This window comes from Arvicanthis niloticus, chromosome 2 (assembly GCF_011762505.2).
Source record: "Arvicanthis niloticus isolate mArvNil1 chromosome 2, mArvNil1.pat.X, whole genome shotgun sequence".
Taxonomy (NCBI): domain Eukaryota; kingdom Metazoa; phylum Chordata; class Mammalia; order Rodentia; family Muridae; genus Arvicanthis; species Arvicanthis niloticus.
Genome location: NC_047659.1, coordinates 144,363,831 through 144,389,653, shown reverse-complemented (window position 1 = coordinate 144,389,653; position 25,823 = coordinate 144,363,831). Strand labels below are relative to the sequence as shown.

Sequence of the window (25,823 nt, the reverse complement as noted above, 5' to 3'; positions counted from 1 at the left end):
AAGCGCTCAGGACCCAGAATGTACGATTCTCACTGGGTCAAAACATCCTTGCATCCTGGAACATGGCAGGCACCTCAGGCAACCATGAACTTAAAATCATATACCATCCTGACTCAGTTTTCCCCTCTCCTTTCCTGGCTCTAACTTGAGACACCCAACCTTATTTCCAAACCACTGAATGCTTTCACATGAAGAACCAAACAGTAACCTGCATACATCCCCAAGCCAGAAAGCTGGGACAGAGGCCCCAGGGGACAATCACTCCTGACAGGGGCAGGTTTATCTCTAGCCATGTATGGATGCCGAAACTGCCACTGGGGAGGTTCTGCTGCACGCTGAATTTTTAGAAAACACGGCTTTGAGAACAAGACACAGGCAGACCCAAGGAAGCAACCTATTGTTTCCTGGAAATTATCCTGCATTCAGGATGAACAAGCATGCAGATGTCTAGCCTAGAAGCAATAGGTTACAGTGACATTCCACAAAAACAAAAGCTGACCTACCAGCTCTTTCTGGGCTCTAGGACACAGCTCAATGTTGGTCCTGGTTTGACCCATAGGGCCATGCAAATAGGACCTGCCTATGGGAGAGGGTCAGCACCTTCCCCAATCCCAGACTCCCTCCAATCAGACACAGTCCTTTGATTCCAGAAAGATCTTTCCCCAGAACAGCGGCAGCAAGGATTTGCTCAGCCTCTGCCTGTCAAAGGTCTTCCCTAAATAGATGCCCACCCTGGGGGGATTAAACTTGCCTCATAGCCAAGGTCAAGGGGTGGCTCTGGATGGAAGGCTCCATTTTCCCCTGCAGCTCGGTCTCCCTGCAGCTCCTAGATGTTCCCGGGTGCCCTGGGAGGCAGAGGCTGGCAAGGAGCCCCAGGCTGGTTCACTCGCTCATTCAGACTCACTGTAAACCCTCCAGCCTAGCAATTGCAAGGAAGGCTTCCGTCTGCCTTTGGGGGCTGAAGCCCATTATTATCTGTAAACATTCTTAAATATAGACATGCGTGAGCGGGGCAGGGCTGGGGTGAGGAGGGCAGCCCAGGTCCAGAAGAACAGCTCAGGGGACCAAGGGCCTGGACCCTCCCAGCCTCCACTCTGCCCCGTCCCTTCAGGAATACAGCCTGGGCTGGCAGCCCACTAGAGTGAAGCAGAACTCTCCAGACCCAAAGCCCCAAGCCTCATGCACAAACCTCTTTTCCAGCATCTGCTCTCAGACTTGGAAGAGTTCTGAGGATGCAGAGGAGTTTCTTAGGGATTCTGTGACTTTCCCACATCCCTGCCTGAAGTCCTGATGCCTGTACTGTGTCTGGAGCCTGTGGGTCATGGTTCACTACAGCAAGGGGGTTCCGATACTCAACCCATAGACAAAGATGTTGAACCCCAGTCATGTCACAGAGTGCTGGGGAGGCCAGCACCTGAGGCTCACCCGACACCCAACACCCACTCCAGGTCCTGGGTCACTGGCTCAGGCATAGGAACAGAAAGTCAGACTCAAGAGGGCCCAGGGCACAAATGTCCATCCTCAGCCTTGATGACATTCATGGCAAGCCTCCATGAGGTAGGGCTTCAACAGTGTGCCTCACCTCTACCCACTGGATTATCTCAGGAGCCCCCCATTCTACTTCAGTTATAGCCAACGTGCTTGGCACACTTCCCACATCCCCTAAGCGCAGAAGAGCCCCTGAGGTGAGAATCCCTCCGTGGAAGAAAAGTTGCTGTGGGCGGGAATGGTGCTCAGACCCTTTCTTTACAACAAAGAGACAGCCTGGGCCAGAAGCAAACTAGCCAAACTCCAACAGGGGGTTCTGTGACTTCAGCATGGCCCAGGTCCTTCCCCAAGTACAGGTGGGAGAGCTGGACTCTGCTTCTGTCTCAAGAGGGACACTGGGTTCCTTCCTTCTCCGTGTCTGCCTGGATAACAGGTACACCTCTCCAGGGCTGAAACAAAGTTCAGCAGAGTAAAGTCTTGGGGATATGAACTAGGGAGAGGGAGAGAAGGGGAAGAGGAGGGGACAGTAGAGATGAAGGAACCCCAAGAGTGAGCTCCAACCCAGAGCCAGGCCCCCCACAGAAAATTCCTGGGGGAAATTTCACATCTATTGCATGTTTGCTAAGAGCCGTACCTCATTAAGGATTCTGGATAATATAATTCCATAGACACTGATGATACTGACAAGCTGCCTGTGTCCTTTGCAGAGTCCTTGCCCTGCTAATGACACCTTTAAGCCCCATCCTGACTCAGAGGAAGCCAGCCTAGGGCACTCAGCTGGCCTAAGGATACAGAAGGCAGAGGGTTTGAACAAGTCACTATTAGATCCAGGGTCATGGTGGGGACAGCTGTGGAGCTGGGAGACAGCTTCTGGTCCTGCTGAGCTGGCCTCACTCTGGGTTGATCCATGAGCAGACATTTCTATATCTATAAGGAAATGGGCTACTCAAAGTCGACCAGCTGCGGCGAGATCCTACAGTCCACATTATAGCACCCATCACATCAGCACAACAGGGACATCCCAGGCACTGTGCCTCAGGTGGGAGTTTCCAGACTGGTCACAGGAAGCCACTGAAAGGTCGTTTGAGGGTAATGTTTTTGAACTTCTGTGCAACAATAACAAGCCATTATTTAAGAAGGCACAGGGCGAGGAGCCGGAGTCCAGTCAGACTAGCTTAAGCAGAAAGTGGGTTATAGAGAGGGACTTCCAGATTCTCAGTCCTAGACCTCCAGCTAGCCTTTTACATGTGCCTTCTCCATCACTCTGGCCCCTGATCTGCCTGGTGTGCAGGGGACAGACAGCACCTCTCCTTCTCCTTGTCTCTGCTTTAGTCTCTCTGTATATTTCTTGATCTGTCTTTATCTCTTCACTGTTTCTCTGTGTCTGTATTTAGGTCTCCCCCACCCACCCCCCTTTCTCCTCTGTATTGCCATGTAGCTGTTACAAACAGGCATCCCTGAGCCCTGCACCCCACACCCCTCCTTATTCTGCACCCCTCACTGATTCTCTGGGACACTAGATCTAACCTTCTGTCCCTGTGCAGTAGACCAGAGGCCCTGTGGTTTGGCTGGGAACGGGTAGACTCGGGGGATATATGGGTGACCCCTGACTCAGGCACCAGGCCAATGGCATGGCACTTGATACCAAAAGGCATCTTCACAAAGGGTGTTTCTGTGAGGTTAGGGAAGGTTCCACAGAAAGCCTTCTAGTCTACTCTGACACCCAAAACCCAAGTGAGAAAAAGCCAGCTCTAGCCACCCCACTTCCCACCAGGGGTATCCAACAGGTATCAGACCCACAGTCCCTCCTCCTCTACCTCTAGGTCCCTGCATCTAGATTCTTTTTGGATCTTCACATCAAGACCATGCAAACTGTCCTTGGGGGTCTAGGCTCAAAGAGGTTCCACAGTCTGGCTTATAAACCCACTATACATCAGTTTGCCTGCCCACATTAACTATACCCTTTAGTATTCCTGTGACCACTGATGTCCCACAGGGTCTCAGTGGCCTCCTTACAATTCCTAGTACCCCTGGGAAGATGAAATCCCCCATTTGGCTTGACAAGCACTCCACACTCAACACCGAATCAATCAAGTCACCACAACCAGGCCACTAGGATACTCGCTTTAACCCATCTCTACCTCCCCATGAGAACATGACATACCTATGTCTAATCTTGCCCTCTACTAAGATATGGAAGGTACATCAGCCTCCCTCCCCCTCAGTCCCTCCCTCAGCTCCCACAGGGCATTTCTACCCAGTTCAACATGGAGTCCATGGGCAGATTTTCTAACTAGTGCTTGGCTGTCACTGCAATGTCTTGGCCCCACCATCTGTTTTCAATGCCCAAGCGTATAGCTTTTGATCCTGGTACTGTGCTCCAGAACAAGCTGATTTCACTGGAATTCAGAGAGGCACCAATAGTTTCCTTGTCTTTACTCAGCTCAGCCAGTCCTCCACCTGTTCCCCAGGCATTATGGGCTCCACCGAAATCAAACACCTTGGTGTACAGGGGAAGCATCCTGAGCCAGCTTAGCCCTTTGGAGTGGCAACTGCTTATGTTTTATGAAGCTGTGGTAGTTTGAACCGGCTTGGTCCAGGGAGTGGCACTATTTGGAGGTGTAGCCTTGTTAAAGTAGGCATGGCTTTGTTGGTGGAAATGTGTTACTGTGGGTGTGGGCTTTAAGACCCTCCCCCTAACCATGTGGGAGCCATTCTTCTCCTTGCAGCCTTCAGATGAAGATGTAGAACTCTCAGCTCCTCCTGTACCATGCCGGCCTGGATGCTGCCACGCTCCCTCCAAGATGATAATGGACTGAACTTGTAAGCCCATCCCAATTAAATGTTGTCCTTATAAGAATTTTCTTGGTCACTGTATCTGTTCACAGCAGTAAAACCCTAAGACAGAAGCCCAGAACATTTGCCTGCTCAAATTTACATCTCAGAATCTGTCATGAGAAAAATATCATCTATCGCAAATACCATAAATGCTACAGACATGAAGGAGTCCCTGCAATGTTAGTAATCACAGCAAACATTTCAGAGCTCTGAAAAATGCCCCCACACCAGGGGCACAGCTAAGTAAATTTTGCTAAAGTGGGTGTTTCCCTGGGAGACTGCTTGTGCGGTGCCTGCAATTTGGGAAATGAAACTTCAATTTAGACTACTTGAAATAGATGCTTTCACTTGATTACAAAATAAGACAAAACCAGCAAGCCAGGTGCAAAGTAAGCAGGCTGTACCAGGGAGGAGAGAAGTAGATTGTTCATGAGGAAGGGGGAAGGGCAGAGGAGCCTGGAGAGGCCTAATCTCCAACCTCCTGGAGACTGAAAGACAATGAATGGAAGAGGGCTCACACAGAAGCACAGCAGGAGCTGAGTGAAGCAGAGGCATTGTGCTCCAGGTGAGTGTTGAAGGGGAGCCTTGGGCCAGGGTCTGAACACCCTTGCTTCCCTATCTCATCATACCGATTAGCACACAGCCCTGTGGTCTCAGGCCTGGAAGGAGGCAATGAGCCGAATACACCAAAGTGTATGTGTGATGTCTGCAATGAGGGACCCACACCGTGGGCTCAGGGAGAAGGCTGGGGGATGGACTGAGATAAAAAGTCAGGCTGAGATTCAAAGGCAGAGCAGCCAAGTGTGGTCTTGGGAACCCAGGCTGGGTCAGCCCGTGTTTAGAACCATGCCAAGGAAGGAGGGATGCCTGGAGAAGCTTCCGGAAGGACTAGAGGACAAGATCACCAGGAGGCTGAGAGACAGGGCTGCGATCAGAGTAAGGAGCTGTTCAGGTTCATTGAGGAAGAGTCATTCTGCATGGAGCAAGGTCAGGGGCGCAACCAGCTGAGTGAGACCTGCTGAGAGCTGCTGAGGTGAGAGAAGGTGGGGAGCCTTAGTTTTTGATCTCCCTTCAACCTGGAAGTTCTCTATCACATCCACATCCTGTCCTTTTGGGGTGTTTGTCTTTTTGCCCCCTTTGATTTATTCATTTTATACCCATTTATTTACTTACTTATTTACTTATTTATTGTGTGTGTGAGAAAGTATGGGATATGTATATGTGTCTGTGTATATGTGTATGTATGTAAGTGTGTGTGGAATGTTGTGGTATGTGCATTTGTATGTGTATGTGGTATGTGTGTGGCATGTGCACGTGTGTGTGTATATGTGTATGTGGTATGTGTGTATGTGTGTGATGTGTGTGTATGGTATGTACATGTGTGTATGTGTGTGTGGTATGTGCACGTGTGTGTATGTGTGTGCATGTGTGTGTGGTGTGTTGTGTGATATGTGTGTGATGTGTGTGTGTTGTGTTGTGTGATGTGTGCGTGTGTATGTGGTGTGTTGTGTGATATGTGTGTGATGTGTGTGTGTTGTGTTGTGTGATGTGTATGTGTGATGTGTGCGTGTGTATGTGGTGTGTTGTGTGATGTGTGCATGTGTGCGTGATGGTGTGTGTGCATGTGTGTGTGGTGTGTTGTGTGATATGTGTGTGATGTGTGTGTGTTGTGTGATGTGTGTGTGATGTGTGCGTGTGTATGTGGTGTGTTGTGTGATGTGTGCATGTGTGCGTGATGGTGTGTGTGCATGTGTGTGTGGTGTGTTGTGTGATATGTGTGTGATGTGTGTGTGTTGTGTGATGTGTGTGTGATGTGTGCGTGTGTATGTGGTGTGTTGTGTGATGTGTGCATGTGTGTGTGATGGTGTGTGTGCATGTGTATATGGTGTGGTGTGTGATGTGTGCACGTGTGTGTGATGGTGTGTGTGCATGTGTATATGGTGTGGTGTGTGATGTGTTGTGTGATGTGTGCACGTGTGTGTGATGGTGTGTGTGCATGTGTATATGGTGTGGTGTGTGATGTGTTGTGTGATGTGTGCACGTGTGTGTGATGGTGTGTGTGCATGTGCTGCAGCACATGTGTGAGTGTCCAAGGTTGACTTACAGAAGTCGGTTTCTGACTTCTATCATGTGGGCCTCACAGGACTGAACTCAAGTCCTCAGACTACAGCAAGCATTCTTATCCTCAGAACCAACTCAGCCACCCCTCCCCTCCTTATCCCCTTTTGTGAGGAATGCTTCTTATTTCCTTTTCTGTTTTCTACTTTCCCATGTGCTATCATTGCCTGATCTGCTACCCAAAGTGGATCTTTGGGGAAAAAAAGAACTTACGGTGAAATGATTCTTCTCTCTCCTAGTGGTTTAGGGGGAAAGGAGGATCAAAGGAAAAGAGGCACCTATCAATCACTGCGCTCAAGAGGAGGTAGGGAATTCCACACCACTGTGTGATCTCAGGTATCCTTCTGGCCGTGTGTGTTCACGAGGACTCTAAAATCTGAGTCTTACACAGAATGTCCTCATTAAAGTAAAGCCTAAGAGTTGAATAGATGGCTCAGCAGTTAAAGCACTTGATGCTCTCCCAGTAGACCTGAGCTCAGTTCCCAGCACCCACAACAGGCAACTCTCAATCACCTTTAGCCCCAGGGTATCTGATGCCATCTTCTGGCCTTCATGTGCACTGCACTCACATGTATGTGTGCGTGTGCATACACACACACACACACACACACACACACACACACACACGCACGCACAGAGTTGTACATGCATGCATACACACATGTACAGATATACACAGAGTTGTACATACACATGCATGAATTAAATGAATTAAAATAAAATAAAACACTTCAGAGCTGGAGAGCCAGCTCAGCACTCAAGAATACTTGTCCCCCTTGAAAAGATCTTAGTTTGCCCCAAAACCCAGGCAGTGCTCAAGACCATCTCTGACTTCAGTTCCAGAACTCTCAATGCCCTCTTCTGCCTTCTGTGAGCACAAGGTATGCATGTGGCCTACAGACATATGTGAGACAAAGCACTCATATGCATAAAATAAATACATCCCTAAAATTAAAAAACAAAAATATAAACATAAAGCCCCCAAACACAGAGCTGACCCGGTCCCATAAGCACAACCAAACCCTGGACAGTTTGCCTGCAACTCCACTGCTACAATGTTTCATCTTCCGCAGAGAGAAAGCCTAAAGTCCACAGAATCCCAGAGTCCACTCCAAGGCTACACAGCTAGGAGAGGGCAGGTCAGGGCTGGAGGAGACCAAGCCAGTAGTCCCCATAGTCTGCACATATCATCAGTGAGATAGGTCGGCAGCGTTAGGGTATACATCATGTCGTGGAAGGCACAGGACCTTTTGTAAACTGAGTAATTGATGCGTGAGTCAGAACTTCAGTCACTACGTCAGAATGTACCAAAACTCATCCATTAAAAAAAAATTAACATAAGAGTCTCACTAGAGGCTGCCCTGTGACATATAAGTCCAGGAGTCTTTCTGGTCCAGTGGTCCATTGTCCTAATGCTGGTGTCTGTCCTCCAAAGCCACTAGCAACTTCAGTTGGGACTCAGGGGTCTATCCTTCCCTCCCATTGAGGAGCGCTCTCCTTCCTGTCCATCATGGTGTGACATATTACCCTCACAACCATGACAGCTAGGAGAGGACAGCACCTCGCTGCAGCTGCTTACATTGGATACATTGTCACACATCCTAAGAACTCCCCTTCCTCCTTGAGGTGGGCAGAAGACTGTCCCCTGAAGACTCACATCCACCTTGAACTTCAGAGAAGCACCTCACTTAGAAATGGGGTCTTTGCAGGTGTCATTAATTAAGCTAAAATGAAGCCATCCTGGACTATACGGTAGCCATTCTAGTGGCTCTGTCCCCACAGAAGGGATGGGACAGAGAAGAGATACACAGGGAAGGTTGTGAGACACACAGGCAGCGCCTGGAATGCTGCAGACAGCAGGAGCCACCGGATGGTGGAAGGGGCAGAAGGACCCTTCCCAAGAATCTTGAGAGTGTGTGTGGTCCTACTCACACCCTGACTGCAGAATTCTCACCTTCAGAACTGTGCTAGAGCAAACATCTCTCACATCAGTCAAGTTGGAGGTCATTTGTCATGGATGCCTAGGAAACTAATATATACAAATTCTCCCCCCCCCCCACACACACACACACACACGAACCTTCTCTGCCAAATCATAGAAATGTGGCGTCTCGTATGACTGTGGCTTACTTCAGTTCTTGCTACCTCTTCCCAGTCCCAGCCTCGGTTGCCCTCCTATGCCCCCTGCCTGGGTGATGGATGAGGTTTGCCCCCTTTGCCCCCTTGCCCCTCCAGAAGAGGCATATCTCAGGGATTCAGACCCAATCCTGATGCTACCACTCCCACACTTACCTCCTTATCGCTGGGATTGAGGACAAATCCTTGTGTCTCTCCACAGCTGCAGACCCCTCTGTTAGGCCCCTGCCTGCTCTGTCCCTTAGCAAGGGAGTACACACTCCTGATAAATATGGACTCCCTCCCTCTTCTGCCATCCTTTTTCCTTCTTTATCTGAGAAACACTACTCCTTGAAGAGACTCAGAGTGAAGGTTACTTATATATGGAAAACAATTAGGCACCCACTCTGAACCGGGCCAGTCTTGCTGTGTCCCATCATATCCTGATGAAGTAGCTTGCTCAGGGTCTCTCCTTCCCTCCAGACTGCAGCACCCTGAGGGTGGAATGATTTTTATTGGTCAACACCACAGTCCACTGCCCTGAGTGGCACCTGGCATTCAGTAGATTCTGAGATGAGAGAATGTTCGCATAGGTGAAGGGGTGGGGGGTACATGTGGGCATACAGAGTCTCTCAAGCTTGTTTGGAGATGTCTCTGAACTGTTCCCTCTGCAGCTCCACCAGTCCTTCCCATGGGAATCAAGAGAAAGTAGACTGTCACTAGTTGTCACATGGAGGGCAAGAGAAGCCTCCGTCTACCTGCTGGAACCATTCGTGCATACAGATCGAATTTCCATCTGAGTCAACTTCCTGGAACTCCCACAGAGAGGCACGTCTGTCACAACATGGCCAACCTGACATCAGAGTTGCCAAAGCCACAGGCATGTGGGATATAACATGCATCCCCTTGGGTAGCCCAACGAAGGCCAACAATGAATCACACTCTCCGCCACTCACCAGATCTGGGAATGCACAGGACGGGGTGAAGCTCAGCAGAGCCTTCTCCACAGATCTCTTACTTGCCATGAGCCATGGCAGTAGCTGTTGCAGAGCCCCCTGTGTTACCTGTTCGGTTGATAACCTTAGCCACGCAAGTGGCCTTGGGCACTTCAGGAGGACGTTACCCTCACTGTGGACACTCAGGATTTATACGTATCTTAGTTCCTTTTCCACTTTGATAAACTCCTCTGATGAAAAACAACTTCAGGGATAAGGTTTCTTTGGGCTTAGGGTTTCAGAGACAGGGCCCATCATGTCAGGGAAGGCACGGCAGCAAGCAGCCAGAGCAGAAAGCCGGATCACCACATTTTCATCTACACACAGGAAGCAAAAAGAATAAACACGAAATGGGAGGAGCTTATAAACCTCAAAGCCCACCCCCCAAGGATGAAACTCAAAAGAAATGCATGATGGGAAGTCCATATGGGGCATGAGAGAGACCTGGGAACAGTTTCTTCTCTTTGTTTCATGTAAGGCAGTTAACTGTCCTTCAAAGCCCAGAGAGCTCAGAGAAGACTCTGTGGGACACAGGAGCTAGAGCGTCTCCCTGGAACCTCCCATGTCAGCCAGGATGCCAACTGCTTCAAGTGTGTACAAGGTCAGGAAGTTCTTACACAAAGTTCAGAGTGACGTCTGAGGGCCTCAGTGGTGACAAGAGAAATACTAACTCTTCACTCAGGTCACTTCAAATGGCCATGAAGAGAATCAATCACAACTACGAAACACTGCAGACCCAGTTCAACTTTGACGGCATTGACAGAGCTATCAAACTATGATTCAAAGCAGGGGCATGTATGCTGTTATTTGATACAAAAATGTTGAGCATTCAGGACGAAATGGGATTCCTGGAGAAGCAAGAAAATCTGATTTATAATCAAAATAAGGGACCACACACTCTTACATGCACACCCACCTTGCTATTGAAACAATGAGGCAGAAACTTTAAAATGATGACTTTTTTTTTTTTTAAAGAAGGGTGTGTGACAGGTTGAAAATGTGTATCAACTGAGAAAAAAAAATGAAATGGAAACAAGAAGAAATACCCAAGTGGAAATGTCACCATGAAAAATGCAATTTAATAAATGAAAACTTGGAGAGATTGCCTTAGTGGTAGATAACCAGATAACCAGCCAAGGTGGGGATGGCTATAAGATGCCAATGGCTCCACAGCAACAAGTCCCACTGTGGGCCAGCTGGCTTATACTGAGGAATGGAAGGCAGAGACAGCTATGACAGCCCTTCTGGTCAAACCTCAAAGACAGGCCTCAAAAATGACCTGCAAGGGGGCTTAGACTTAATAGGAACCTGCTACAGAGGATTGTAGGCTCCTAGGTACTGTCAAAAAACAGAGCAGTCATCAGGCAATTGTTGGAGGCTAGCATCTTGATGTAGTGTCAACAGAGACAGCTTCCTGGAAAGGTTGAAGGAGGAGACAGAACAGGGAAGCCAAAGAGACTGGATAACCCACCATCTTCTCAGGTGACTATACACACCCCAGTGACTGAAACTCCAACTATGAGTACTGGGAGGAGGAATGAATCCTAAGATGGCCAAGGCATGTCATTAACCCACAAACAAATGAGTGGTGGCAAGCCCACAGTGAGGGAAACCAGTGTCTACAGTCACTGTAATACCTTATCTAAAATGTCCAGTTTTGAGGGAGGAAACATGGGGAATTGCTACTGACACAAGACTAAAGAACATAGCAGAGAATTCATAAGTAAGGCCTAATCGTTTATTAGACTTAGCAGTCATGGCAGATGTATATTCATTCTTTAACAGGCACTAGGAGACAACGTCCAATCAAATAGCAAATTTCAACAAGGCAAGAGATTGTCTGTTAGAATCCAGACTAAAGCCCAGCGTAGAGCAGAATGGTTCACAGGACTGAATTGAAGAGAAAAATGCCACTGAAAGAGGCCAGATGTGGGCGGTCGGAAGTGTGATTGTTTCGACAGTTAGTTCGTTGTGACGACCAGAGAGGGATGGAATGAGGAAAAGCCAAGTTGAAGTGGACATATGCATAGAGGGTCTCCGCCTGAGAGGAGGGCAAAGGAGCAGAAAACATAAAAGAAATAAGATCTAAAGATCTCTCCACAAAAAAAGAAAAGTTTTAAATAACTTAAGCCTCATCTAAGAAGCCCAGCAATCTCCAACAGGAGACTCATACTCGGTCTCGCTGAGATTAAAATATGAACAGACAAAACTAGAAGAGAAACCTTGAAAATAGCAAGAGAAAAGACAGCCCAACAAGAGAAATGGCAACTTGTCTCCTGAAGCCACGAGAGTCAGAAGGGTGGTGGTGCACCTCTCTCAAAATGCTGAAAGTGTGGAATCAGTCACCTGTGAACTGGGAAGTCAGAAAAATTATCGTCCAAAAGCACCTGTAAGTCTAGTGTAGTGACACACAACTTTAATCCTAAAGTGTCTGAATAAGACACAGTATAGAAAGTTCTAGGTCAGCCAGGGATACATAATGACTCTCTCTCTCTCTCTCTCTCTCTCTCTCTCTCTCTCTCTCTCTCTCTTTCTCTCTCCCTCTCTCTCCCTCTCTCTCCCTCAAGTGAATTCTAGGCATTTTCAGTTGAATAGAACAAAGGATATTCTTAGAAGACCTTCTTTTAAGACCTTCTTTTGTAAGAAAAGCGTAGAACATTTGTGCTGGCTAATTTTATGTCAACTTGACACAAGCTAGAGTCATTTTGGAAAAGGAAACCTCGATTGAAAAAAAAATCCCCAACAAATTGGCCTGTGGGTATCCTGTAGTACAGTTAATTGATTATTGATGTGGGAGGTCCCAGATCATGGTGGGCCATGACTCCTGGGCAGGTAGTCCTGGATACTATAAGAAAGGGCTGAGCAAGTCACAGAAAGCAAGCCAGTAAGCACTACCCCTCTATGACTCTGCTTCTGTTCTTGCCTTGAGGTTCTGCCCTGACTTCCCTCAGTGACAGAATGTGACCCAAGAGCAACTGTAAGATACTTCTGGTCATGGTGTTTCTCACAGCAGTATAATCCTGACACAGCATGCGTTAGCCTAAAAGCAAGTATCCAGAAGCTCCATCAAGGGCATTCTGCACAGGTGAAAGTCAGCAGAGGAAGTATTCCTCCTCATCTATTGTCTGACTTAACAAACAACTACATAAATGACCCATCCACATGCATTACTGTGCCTGTAATATAGAAATGTAAGATGTTTAGCAAAAAACAGTTCAGAGGGTGTGGGCGTGGACAAAACCAGGTGGAGACAGGGAAGAATATCAGGAATCAAGAATCTAGAACAAATGAAGAGAAGAAAACCAGAAACAGGAGCTAAAAGGCAGATGCAAAAACAAAACAAAACATCCTTTTCTCTCAAATTCTCTCAGTTTCCTGGGGTGGATTCAGTGATGATTGTGGTGATGTGCTGTGGTACTCATAGTATCTCAGGGGTAGCCCATCTGGCAGCACAGAGAGAGAAGGAACAGTTCTCTATGTAAATGGGGTCTATACCTCCTTAGACTTAAGTTAGTGTGACTTCCCTTTAATCCCAGCACTTGGGACGCAGAGGCAGGTGGATTTCTGAGTTCGAGGCCAGCCTGGTCTACAGAGTGAGTTCCAGGACAGCCAGGGCTACACAGAGAAACCCTGTCTCAGAAAAAAAAAAAAAAAAAAGTTAGTGTGACTTCTGCACATTATCCTGATAATTCAGGTATCGATGGCCATCCCCAGAGTAAGCACTAAGAAAATAACTCTTAACAGTTATTAAAGACATAAAATGTCACACTTAAAGATATTCCATGTGGCAAGGATGCTGGGGCATACCTTTGATTCCAGTGCTCAGGAGGCAGAAGCAGGCAGATCTCTAACAGCATGAGACCAGCCTAGTCTACCTAGTGGGTTCCAGACCCACCAGGGGCACAAAGTGAGACCCCTGTCTCAAAACAAAACAAACAACTCAATGCGAAAACAGCCAAGGAAGAGAAGAAAAGAAGAAGCTGTAGAAAAGGCAAGGGATATAACATAGCAGGCCTAGTTATAAGCATAATTTTATGGTTACACAGTCCAGGAAAAGCAGAAAACCACTCAAGAAAGGATCAGCTCTAGCTACATGCCATCTACAAGAGAGACAAATTAAATGACACCATAAGAGGAAAGTAACAAGTGAGAAAAGATACATTAGGCAAATAGAAACCATTCAAAAGCTAGGGTGAAACTATATACTTACTTTAAAACAAAGTTATTAGAGATCAGAGAAAGGTTTTATGATGATAAAGGTTCAATACATCAACAAGAAATAATAAGAACACACATGCCCACACATGTACACACACTACCCCCCCGCACATAAGCACACATGCCCACACATGTTCACACACTACCCCCCCCGGCACACTCACATATACACACATGTGCATGCACACATATACAATCAAACATCATTTTCAGGGCTGGAGAAATAGCTCAGTAGTTAAGGGCATGTGTTGCTCTTACACATAGGACCCAGGTTTGATTCCCAGCATCTACATAGTGGCTTACAACTGCAGTCACAGAGGATCCGACACCTTTTTCTGACTACTGTATGTGTCAGGCATGCTTGTGGTACACAGACATATGTGTGGGCAAAACATTCATACACATAATACACATAGGATTCATCATAAATCTAAAAAATTAAGAAAAGAATTAGAGCCTCTGGGTAGAAAAAGAGAAATCTGGAGGCTCGATGGCTCAGTGGGTAGACACTTGATCCAGGCATTGTGGCATGAGTTCAATTCTCCTCCTCCTCCTCTTCCTCCTCCTCATCCTCCTCTTCCTCCTCCTCCTCCTCTTCTTCCTCTTCCTCCTCTTCCTCCTCCTCCTCCTCTTCTTCTTCTTCCTCCTCCTCCTCATCCTCTTCTTTTTCCTCCTCCTCCTCCTCCTCTTCCTCTACTTTCTCCTGCTCCTCGTCCTCCCCCTCCTCTACCTCCTCCTCCTCCTGCTTCTGCTTCTCTTCTTCTTCCTCCTCCTTCTCCTCCTTCTCCTCCTTCTCCTCCTTCTCCTCCTTCTCCTCCTTCTTCTTCTGAGACAGAGTCTCATTATGTAGTTCTAGCCATACTGAAACTTACTATGTAGACCAGGCTGGCCTCAGAGCTCCACCTGCCTCATAGAAAGACAGAGTGACTCTTGCAAGCTGTCCCTTTACATCTGTGCTGTGGCTGTTCTCACTCCCCACCCAACATATAGCAAAATAAGTCAATACTAAAAAAGTTTAAGCTTTTTAAAAAACTACCAAATTGATAGAATTACAAGAAACTGAAGAGCCTAAAAATAATAGCCAGAGACGTCAGTAGCCCACTTTTGATCATGAATAGAAAAGTAGGCAGAAGATCACACAGAAAACAAAATTAAATGTCTAATAACAGATTATTAACCCATATGGTGGAAACTGTAGGGCACTTCACCCAGCAAGAGCGGACGACACACTCTTCTCAAATATACAGAGAGCATCATCAGGACAACATACAGGCTAAGATGGAGGCCTAAGCTTAAGCAACTTAAGGAGACTGAAATCATATATATGAAATCATTATACACACACACATACACACACACCCATACACACACCCATACACACATGTACATATACACACATGCACACACACATATACCCATACCCAAACATACACATATATACTCATACACACATACATATACACCCACATACCATACCACACACACATATATACCCATACACACATGCTCACATGTACACACACACACACACACACATATATATACATACACACACACACACACACACGAAAAAGGCCAGGGATTAGAGAAGAGCAGTGGGAAGAAAGTATAAAGGGGGTTGGAGGAAAAAGAAAGTGATGTAATTATATTTTAACAAAAAATTTTAAATAAAAAAAAACATATATTTTACAAAACAGAAATCATGTTAAAACTCGAACCTCTGACCAAAAAAGAATAAAATGAATCAATGACATAACTTGTGTGGTAGCTTATGCTTTTATTCCCAGAGCTCAGGAGGCAGAGGCAGGCAGATCTCTGTGAGTTCAAGGCCAGCCTGGTCCACAATAGAGTATTGGGGTACTATCCATCCCATTCCATGATGGAATGTCAGAGGGTCCAATCCTCAGGGAAGCCCCACCCCATTCTATGATGGAATGTCAGAGGGTCCAATCCTCAGGGAAGCCCCACCCCATTCTATGATGGAATGTCAGAGAGCCCAATCCTGTGCAGGTAAAATACATACCTCCTGAGAGTTCAGGAGTATAACAGACATAATCTGTGATGTTCCATCTCACTGTTACTCTTTGAACTTTGGGGATGTTTAAACTTTACCAAGGTGGGAGACCCACGGTACTAAAATCAGGAGTGTAACGGGATAAGACCACCAAGTTATAGAAGCATCAGGAATCAGGAGAGAGAACTGTGAACTGCATGCCAGAAGCCACCGATGTAGAACCAGACAACTTCCTAGAGGACTGTGAATTAGGGTGACAGTGTTCCACTTCCATAAAGACATTAAAAACCATTAAAATGCATACTTCAAATGCATCGATTTTATGGCATATGATTACATCTCTATAAACCCAGCGCAAAAATAATTTTTAGAAAGTTGTGATGAGATGTCATTTCCACACATACATGAACAGAAAAATTAAAATGGACTTCAGCATCCACTTCAGGAAAGGCTGTGATGCTGGGAACCCATGCTGTGGGGAATTGTGCTCCAGCTGTTTAGGGTGCTAAATATTTGCATGCCTTACACTCTGACAAGTTCACTTCTGCAGTTTACCCAAGAAGTCAAACATCTACAAAAAAGCGCACATAAGAATTCTCATAACCCAAACTTTCTTTTACTTTGGCTACAAACTGGAAACAAATGTCTCTCAACAAAAGAACAGACAAAACACAGTAACACAGTAACATTCTACCCAACATGAGAACACACCCTCAGACATGGATGAGTTCTAAACTAAGGTGTTTGGTAAAAGAACACACATCTGTGCACACACACATACACACACATACACACATATACACACACTCACCTATGCTAAATGGCTGTACTAGTGTGAGATCTGTGGATAGACTTATGTAAAGTAGCTGTCTGTGCTGACTGACTTCAAGCCTCCTGGAAATTCTGTAACTCATTTGAAAGGTGCCCATCTTGCTGACACCTTTGTCTAGCCCCTGTTTCTTAAATGACAGCGGTGAAAGATAACATAGCAAGTTTATATCCAAGTTTTCAGGCAAGTGTCTCTATGGGTGACATGTGTGTCCAGTAGCCTTTTAGAAGTTAACATTAGACTGATCTATATTTGGAGGGTGAAAATCAGACCAGCCACAGGATATACTTGCCTGACCAACTCGTTGTAAAGTCCATCAGTGATATGGCAGAGTATGGACTTGAGCAGTCATTGTAACAGCCCCAAGATATCACAGAGTGATGCTGACATTCATTGACCCTGATTGGCTGGACCAGAGATTTCTTCAGGGTTGGGGAAACTTGTCCTACTTATCTTACTTATTTCTTTCTACATTTATTAATTTAAAAATGTCTATAAAGAAAGCTTTTAGTAGCCAACTATGTATGAATTATACACGTATCAGACAGGTGGATGGATAGATAATAGCAATGATATATTACTTTCTCTCTGTGTGAGTATGTGTGCCTGTTGAAGTTTTTCAAAGAAAATGAGTTTGTTTAGAACACATTCCCTAAATTGATGGGGATTCCCATATAAAAACTAGAGAAAATCTCAGATTTTTATTTATATAGATGACTGAATGGATAGTAGCTAGCTAGCTAGGTGATCGATTAAGTGAATGGGTACATTTATAAGTTTAATAGGCAGAAATGGATTGTAGATGTACTGACAGATCAGTAAATAGGCAGACAGGTAGGCAGATGGACAGCCAGGAAGCTAATACAAACTGGAAATGTGTGGCCAGGGCAGTGGTATTCCATTGTGACCTTAACAGCCTCACTCTCTTCCACAGACAGAAAAGCTCCATTGCTTGCTCATGTCCCCGTTTAACCACGCATCCACTATTTCTGAATGTGCAAGTCATTTCTAACTTCTTTTAATAATGGAAAGTGACAACGTGAATAGCCTGACATATGTACTGTTTTATGGCTTGCCAAGATACTCTGAGACAGAGTCTTAAAAACAGCATTAGTAGTTCAAAGGTGACCCATAAATATAATTTCGCTAAAGATAGTCAAACCTCCTTCTGTAAGGTTTCTCTGGCCAGTTTGCAATGAAAAAAAAAAAAAAGAACATAGTCTTTCAATTTTAAATATTCCCAGTTTATATTTCATATTGAGTAATTGGCACTGGGAGGACAGACCAGTGGCTAATGATGCAGGAGATGGCTCAAAATTTAGTGCAAGCTTCACAGCATGGAGTCCTCTAGCTCCTGATATAAAAATGTTACCTCACTGGGAGTGGAGTCTGAGTGGGCTCGCTTCTGTTGAACAGTTTCAACACACACACACATACACACACACACACACAAAGGGGGGGGGAAATAAATATATATGTTCCTACAGAATTATCAAAGATGACATTTGTCATTGGTGCTTATGGTGAGAGTTCTCTTTGTATCCAAAGAAGCAAAACAATAAAACGAACAAGTGCCTATTTGGAAAGAAAGAAAAAAGGAGGTAGAGAAGGAAGGAGGGATGGAGGTAGGAAGCTAAGAACGCCTTAGAACTGGAATTTATGTGCCAGCAACAAACCTCACAGTCTCTTCAATCTCCACCACCACCCACACCCACACCCCAGCCCCTGCCACCACCCACACCCCCATCCTGCCCCATCCCCTCCCACCGCCACATAAGCGAGACCTTAGGGCTCAGGTGTGGTTCTCTTCCATCATTTCCCAGTTTGCTAGCATGGACAGTTTGTCATGTGCTGTTTTATATTTTCGCTAGTCCGACAAAGCTACAATAAGTGAGCTGGATGCTTCCTGCTGCTCCTGGATAGGATTTTCTCCAGAGCAAAGGCCCGAGGGGCATGAGGAGGTCAGAGCATCTCCAGCTCAAGGAGACGCTTGCTACCACAGCGGCTGAGCCCACTCCCCCCAGGCCCATGGAATGCTCACAGTTGCTGAGTCTGAATTCATCCTTCTGATGTACAGACTCAGCATCTGGTTGGTTGTTTGCATTGAGCGTGGTACTGTTTCAAAGCATGGCTTTCTGACTTTAAGAAGAATACATTTTTGTGGCTTTTTCAAACCCGGCCCCCTTTCCCACAGGACCAGTCGGTGCATACCACAGAAGACAGGGGCCAGCTTTTCATATTTTTCCTCTAGAGTTCGGGGCACTTGAACTGGCAGCTCTTTGTGAAAGCTTGGCATAACAATCCATGCAGCATGTACTGCCCTAATTTTAGAGAAAGACACAGGCAAAAATCACACAGAATTTTTCTTTGGAATTCCCTCTGATTTTTTAAATTGGTGGCTCTGCCACTGCAGAGAGGCTCCTTTCTCCTCTTTTCTGTTTTTTATTTTTCTGTGTTGTGCAGTGAAAGCACAAATTTCTAAGAACCTCTTCTTACAGAACCCTGCCTAGAAATGGTGCCGGATTCCTGCGGGCTTGTGAATAGTATTCTGTGCAAACCCTCGTGTTTCATGGTTTACAGTTTGCTGTGTTTGCCCCTTTGCCAAAGGGAACTCCTTCCCACATCCTGTCACATCTATTTCTATACCTGCAAGAAGAAAATATTTGCACACACCTATAAGTTACTCATCACCTTCTGACAGACACATTTGCCAAATTTACCTTTTGACCTTCAGAGGATACAACTAGGAGAGAGGAGAACGGATAAGAACACAGTGAGGGCTCAGTGTCTGTTTTAGTTTTTATACGTGTTTTTAGAGTGTGTCTGTAGGTGTGTGCAAGGCATGCCCACAGGTGCTCGTGTGTGCACACAGGTGCATGTGTGTGCAGGTTAGAGGCAGTCTGTAGTGTCACTCCTCAGGGGAAGCCTCATCATTTCCTTTTGAGACAGTCTCTCACTGGTTATAAGCTGGCTGATTACTGAGCCCCAGACATCTGTCTGCCTACCTGCCTCTCTGCCACCAGAAAACCATGCACATATCACCTTGGCTTTTCCATGGTAAGAGGGATCATACTCAGACCCTCCCACACTTTAGCCACTGAGACACCTCTCTAGGCCTAGGGCTTGGTTTTTAAGATTTTTTTTTATTTTTAACGATGTATGTAGAAGTGGAATAGGGAGAAGAATACACATATATAAGTGGTTGTAGGGGCCAGAAGAGGGTGTCTGACCCCTGAACATGGAGCTAAAGGCAGTTGTAGGCAGTGCACCATGAGTGCTGGGAGCCAAGCCCTGGTCCTCTGCAGGAACAGCATGCACTCTGAGCCACTGAGCCATGGCTCCAGCGCCAGGGCTTGTCTTCCTATTTGCAAAGACACAAAGCCACATGAGCTGTCCTCTGGGCACCTGTAGCTTTGATGGAAGGCACACTCCCGGATCATCAGTAACACTTGTAGCTACTGAAAAAGACACTGCCAAGCAAGAGTCAAAAGGACTGGAGGAAAAACAGAACATAATCCACATGAACCGTGCTGAGCTGGCATCAGCATTTCTAACTGTAACTCTGATGGAGAGATGCTTCAGACACGTGTTTTGTTTGTTTGTTTGTTTTTGTTTGTTTTTGTTTTTAGGCAAGCAGGGATAAACAGGTTCAGCAACACTCCAAATATCTAGTCAGAATCAGATCCCCAAGTTGTGATTAGGCTCCAAAGGACAACATGACATACAAATGATATTTAAGGGGAAAGCAAGGGGCCCCATTTGTAAGCAGTGGCCAGTCCAGCCTGTGACCAGTGAGAGACTTAAGTATACTTCATTAGGAAACATGAGAGTATCTGAATTTATGTTTCAAAATCCCTTTCAAGAAAGCCACGTTTTTCCTGGGGATAGAATCCAGTGGTAGAGCATCTTCCCAGCATGCACAGGGCTGCAGCTTCAATCCCACTACCACAGAATACAAGGAGAACAAGAAGCAGCATCTCTGTCTGAAGTGAGACTCTCCACAGCATCACGTACTGAACAGAGTTGTTCCGCCCGCCCCACCCTCATCACCTCGCTTAGAACAATTTCATAGTTGGCTTGTCACGCTGGTTGCTTTTCAATATGCTCACTACAAAATCTCACTCTCATAATATATATATATATATATATATATATATATATATATATATATATATATATATATATATTGAAGCCAGAGAGGGAAAATCCAGAAGTTAACTCAAATAAGCAATTACACAGCACATAAACTCCAGGGGGACCATCTTTCTTTCCCTATGCCCATCAGCCAACAGGGCTGAGCTGGGAGCGGAGAAACCTACCTATAACTTCACCATCTACCCTGACAATTCCATCAATTCCATTGAGGGAGGTGCTTCCCTCATGGAAACCCAAAGCCTTGACATGTGCTTTGGTTGGGGACGGCTGCCAAGGCACCACCCCCTCCCACGGATGAGAATGACGTCAGCCACAGCACTGAGGTAGTGTCTCTAAGGACAAGCTTGACCATCGCTCAGTCCTCCCTGAGATCAATGGCATCTACCCAATCACAATATTTACTTCATTAATCCAAACATGACCTCCTTAATTAGCCCCAAAAGGAAGGGACAGTGATGGATATCGGCAAGCTGAGGAAGGATAGACTCACCCATGTTGAACCAAGTATGCCATCAGCCTGTTCCTGGGGTGGGGGCGGGGAGGGGAAGCCATCAGGAGCTTGGTCATACATGGTTAAGTCTTCAGAGTCTCCTCCAGCCTCCCATGGTCAGCCATGGATGGCCAGATTAAGTCACCCTCTTACGTCTGGGAAACTGCTAGAGGTCCTAAAGGACCAGTCTGAGATTTCTAAAATGAATGTTTTCTTCCTATCCCACAACCACCGAGCCCTTCTGAAGTCCTAGCACCCGTTTCCTATGCTTCTCTCAGGACTTAAGGAGGATGACAAGCTTCAGGCCAGCAAGAAACCTTTCCTTGAGTATAGCACTTTTCATAAGTAGTAAGAAAGAATTCTCTTTCCCAGGATTGCTGGCTAGAGCCCGGTGATCATGAGGCTGGGATGGCCTACAGACAGAGTACCACAGAAAACCAGGCTATGAGATAAAGAGGGACACCATGCAAAGATGGAATTAGACCTCCTGTCCAGGAGTCTGAGGCCTTGATGGGAACACCAGACTGTCAGGTTGAAAACTTCTTCAGGGACAGCTCCCAGCCTAGCTCTTCCACAATTAACCCCTGGGCATGCTCTAACATCAACCGTTTCCCCAACATGGAGTCACATATGATGCTTCAACCCTGGGCAGAGTGAGGAAAGAAATGAAATTCTTTGAAACGTGTTGACAGCTCTGAGGCAGGAGCAAGCAAGTGTTCCTTGGGGGTCATGAGGGCATCAATAGTGTCAGGAGACCTGGATCTGAGACTTTAATCCATACTCGTCTCCAGAAACCAGGCTAGGGAGTTGAGTCTGTGGGAACGGGGCTGTAATCTTTTCCTGTTGTTGCTGTTGTTTGAATTTTAATTTTTCATTTTAATCTTTATAGACAACTTTGCATTGGTACTACCAGTGAAAAACAACGAACTTACTGTGGTGACATATTTTTTTTTGTTTGTGTTTTGTTTTTAGTTTTATTTTACATCCCTGACGGCACCTGCCCCCATCCACCTCTGTTTCTCTCCAGACTCAGTGGATAGCAACCAGCCAGCAGCCATGGCATATCAAGTTGCCACAAGACCAGGCACCTCCTCTTCTATTAAGGTTAGATGAGGCAGCCCAGTACTGGGAAAGGATCCCAAAGGCAGGCAACAGAGTCAGAGACACCCCTGCTCTTGCTGTTAGGAGCCCCATGTGAAGACCCTAAAATCCATGCTGAGAAGCAAAGACTCCACCCACCCCTCCATTGAAAGCTTAGGATCTGGTACAGGGGGTAGAGGGGGATGGGGAGCAGGAGAGAGGGAGATAGGGTTGAAGCTACTGACCATCATCTTATGTCAAAGCCAAAGGGCTGAGTCAAGAAAATGAAAATTTAATTTAAATTTCAAAAAAAAAAAATCACTTCAATGTGTAATACATGTCTTAGTTAGGATTTCTATTGCTACCATGAAACATCCTCAAAAAGCAGAAGAAAGGGCTTATTTGGCTTATGCCAAAAGGAAGTTAGGACAAGAACTCACACAGGGCAGAAGCCTGGATCGGGAGTTGAAGCAGAGGCCAGGGAGGGGTGCTACTCGAAGAATTGCTCTTCATGTCTTGTTCAGCCTGCTTTTATTTATTTATTTATTTATTTATCTATCTATTTATTTATTTTTATTTAATACATGTGAGTACACTGTCACTGTGTTCAGACACACCAAAAGAGGGGGTCAGATCCCATTACAGATGATTGTGAGCCACCATGTGGGTGCTGGGAATTGAACTCAGGACCTCTGGAAGAGCAGTCAGTGCTCTTAACCACTGAGCCATCTCTCCAGCCCTCAGCCTGCTTTCTTATCGCACATAGGACCATCACCCCAGGGAAGGCACCACCCATAATAGGCTGGGCCCTTACCCATGAGTTACTAATTTAAAACATGCCCTAGTGTCCTGCCTACTGCCTGAGCTTACACAAGTGTTCTCTCAACTCAGGCTCCTTCCTCTCTCTAGCTCACGTCAAGTTGACACATGACTACCTAGCACAACGAATTTCTCCAGATACACAGAGACCTTGCTCCTGTCCTCTCTTCTCTTGCTGGTGCTGAGTCTGTGAGGCCCGTTATCACTTAGGATGCTGGGATCAGAGATGACTTCATGAAAGATCCTTTGACCCCCTAGATTATAAGATTCCTATTGCTTCATAACTCTTAACAGGTGTTCAATATGCATTTGTAGGCTGGAACTGGGGGTATAGCCCAGTATAGCCCAAAGCCACTTTGCTGAGCATGTACAAGGCCCTGGGTTTCATCTCAGCAGTACAAAAAAAAAAAAAAAAAAAAAAAAAAAAAAAAAACCTAGGAGCTAAGGAGATGGTTCTTTCTGTCAGTTATGTTCTTGACATGCAAGTGTGAGGACTCAAGAGTACAAAACCACACAAAGCTCAATGTGGCATCACATGATTATAATCACAGCACAAGGGAGGTGGAGGCAGGGGATGTCCCTGAAGCTTGCTGGTGAGATAATCTAGCTGAATCAGTGAACTCCAAGTTTAGTAAGAAACTTGATGCTTACTTCTGACCACACACACACACACACACACACACACACACACACACACACACACACAGAGGCAGTGGATGGAGGAAATTCTATGCAAATTTATTTCCAGGAATGCTGGTGCTGGAGAGGGAGCCCTAAGCCCTCTGACCGGCCTCTGTCCTAAACTACAGCCAGGAAATGTGTGCAAGGGTTCACAGCACAAAACTCCATGGGACTGGATCCATGCTGAGTGCCATTGTCTCAGAATACACAGCTGTGAGGATGGAAGATTGGGGAAGGTGGCCTTCAGTGCCCAGCCACAAAGCTGGTGTCAAATATTTTTAGACAAAGTCAGAGAGGATTGTGTCAGGTGCTTCTCTATGCTTCCCCGAACACTCCACACTGAGAGCCTCTTCTCTGCCCCTTCGGGCTTGCATCAAAGTTCTCAGACATTGCCAAGAGAAATTAACTCTCCCGCTGGGATTTTATTTAGATGCGTTTTAACACACAATGTTTGCTTTCCAATTTTAGATCTAATCACCCTGTGAGGATGGAAATAGGATGTTGTCCTCTTACAGCAAGGGCAGAGTTCTGTACAGAATCGCCCCCAAACGAACAAGACCTAGCAAAGACAAAATGAATATTATCGCCTTAAACAACGATGTTAAAATAATGATGAGAATGGAGTTCCTGGCTGCCCCTCGATGATGCACAGTCAATGCACATTTTAAACTGAGAGGAAATCAGGTACAAGGTGGCTCCTGAAGAAAGGACATCGATTCCACAAATAGGGACAGGAAATAGTTTCCTTCGTGGCTGTGTGACATACTTTTTCACCTGACCCTGATCCTGACTCTCCAGAGAAGAAACAAACCCTTTAAGACTGATTGAAGCAGAGAGTTCTTTTTCTGTGGAAGCCCCCAGTGTCATCTGCAGGAAGGCTGCTCCCAACCTTCTATCCTCCGGACTGAGGCTCCTGCTTCTAAGAATTTAGCCCTAGAGGCGGGTTGTACTCACTAACTGCCTCACCTGCACAAGAAGTACAGGAGACCCGCCCTCCCCTGAGGAGCAATCTGGGAGTTCATGGTTGCTAGGGAAAAAAGAACATTTTCTTCAGTGGTGCAGCCAAAGGTAAGTTGCCAACACTCCTGTAAATAACAGCCCCACTCCAGATGCCCTGCCAGTAACCTTAAGGACACCTGCCCAACAACAAAACAAAGACATCAAAATAGAAGCCAGACTAGCTGGGGAGAGGCAGACAATGAACAGGAGTGAAGGAGGGGTGTAACAGAGGGTGAACCTGTCCAACATGCTCTATATATGTATGGAGAAACCTTAGCACATCTGTGCTAATATAAAAAGGGAAGCCAGCTGAGCCGCTCACCAACAGGTATGTTCCAGGAAGTAACATACTGATGTACAGAGAATATAAACAGAAAACCTGTTCTCAATGCGAAGGGGGCAGACAAAGAAGTGGCAGCAAATGCATTTGATTTCTTGAATCCTGAGAAAATCAGGGAAGTGTTTAATGTATTAAATCGATAAGGGATATTGACTTAGGGAGAATAGTACGGTAAAAAAGGAGAAAAAATTACATAGGGAAAACAGTCAATAAACAGGATAACAGCCATCCTGAAGCTGGAAAGTGCAGAGCCTGAACATATTTCTTTCTTGGTTTCGTTCTGTCGTTTATGAGTTATCAACAATGAATACAATTTTCTTTCTAATCAGAATTTACAATTTAAGTGAAAAGTAGGACATAAAAACACCTGTAAGAAAATATCCAACTACTCCAATATTCCTCAAAGTTCCAGGAAGCCAGGGGAAGAGGAACTGAGTGGTGTGGTCCTGTCTAAGCTCTCAGTCATCCTGACTCTCATGCCCAGCAGAAAGGCTCCTGTCAACATCCAGGTAGCATCGTTCCACACCAGTGCCAATCACAGGACACGAAGCCACCAAGATCCATTGTGTTTCAGCAGTTAAAGATGTCTGCCCCATCTGTAGAGTGAGGAGACTCACTCACCATCTCCTCAAGGGTCCTTCGTG

At 45.9% G+C, this 25,823-nt stretch overlaps 1 protein-coding gene across 3 annotated transcripts in view; it reads right to left on the bottom strand.

The window, feature by feature from the left end:
* The window catches only part of Phactr3 (phosphatase and actin regulator 3), a 219,182-nt gene that overhangs the window by 137,237 nt on the left and 56,122 nt on the right, over positions 1 to 25,823 (bottom strand). The window contains exon 1 of one of the 3 annotated variants that reach the window (XM_076930349.1): positions 752 to 854. The exons of the other annotated variants lie outside the window; for them this stretch is intronic. The gene's annotated coding sequence lies outside the window, so the exon portion shown is untranslated. Of the gene's footprint in view, positions 1 to 751; positions 855 to 25,823 lie in introns of those variants that run through there. 3 annotated transcript variants of the gene reach the window in all.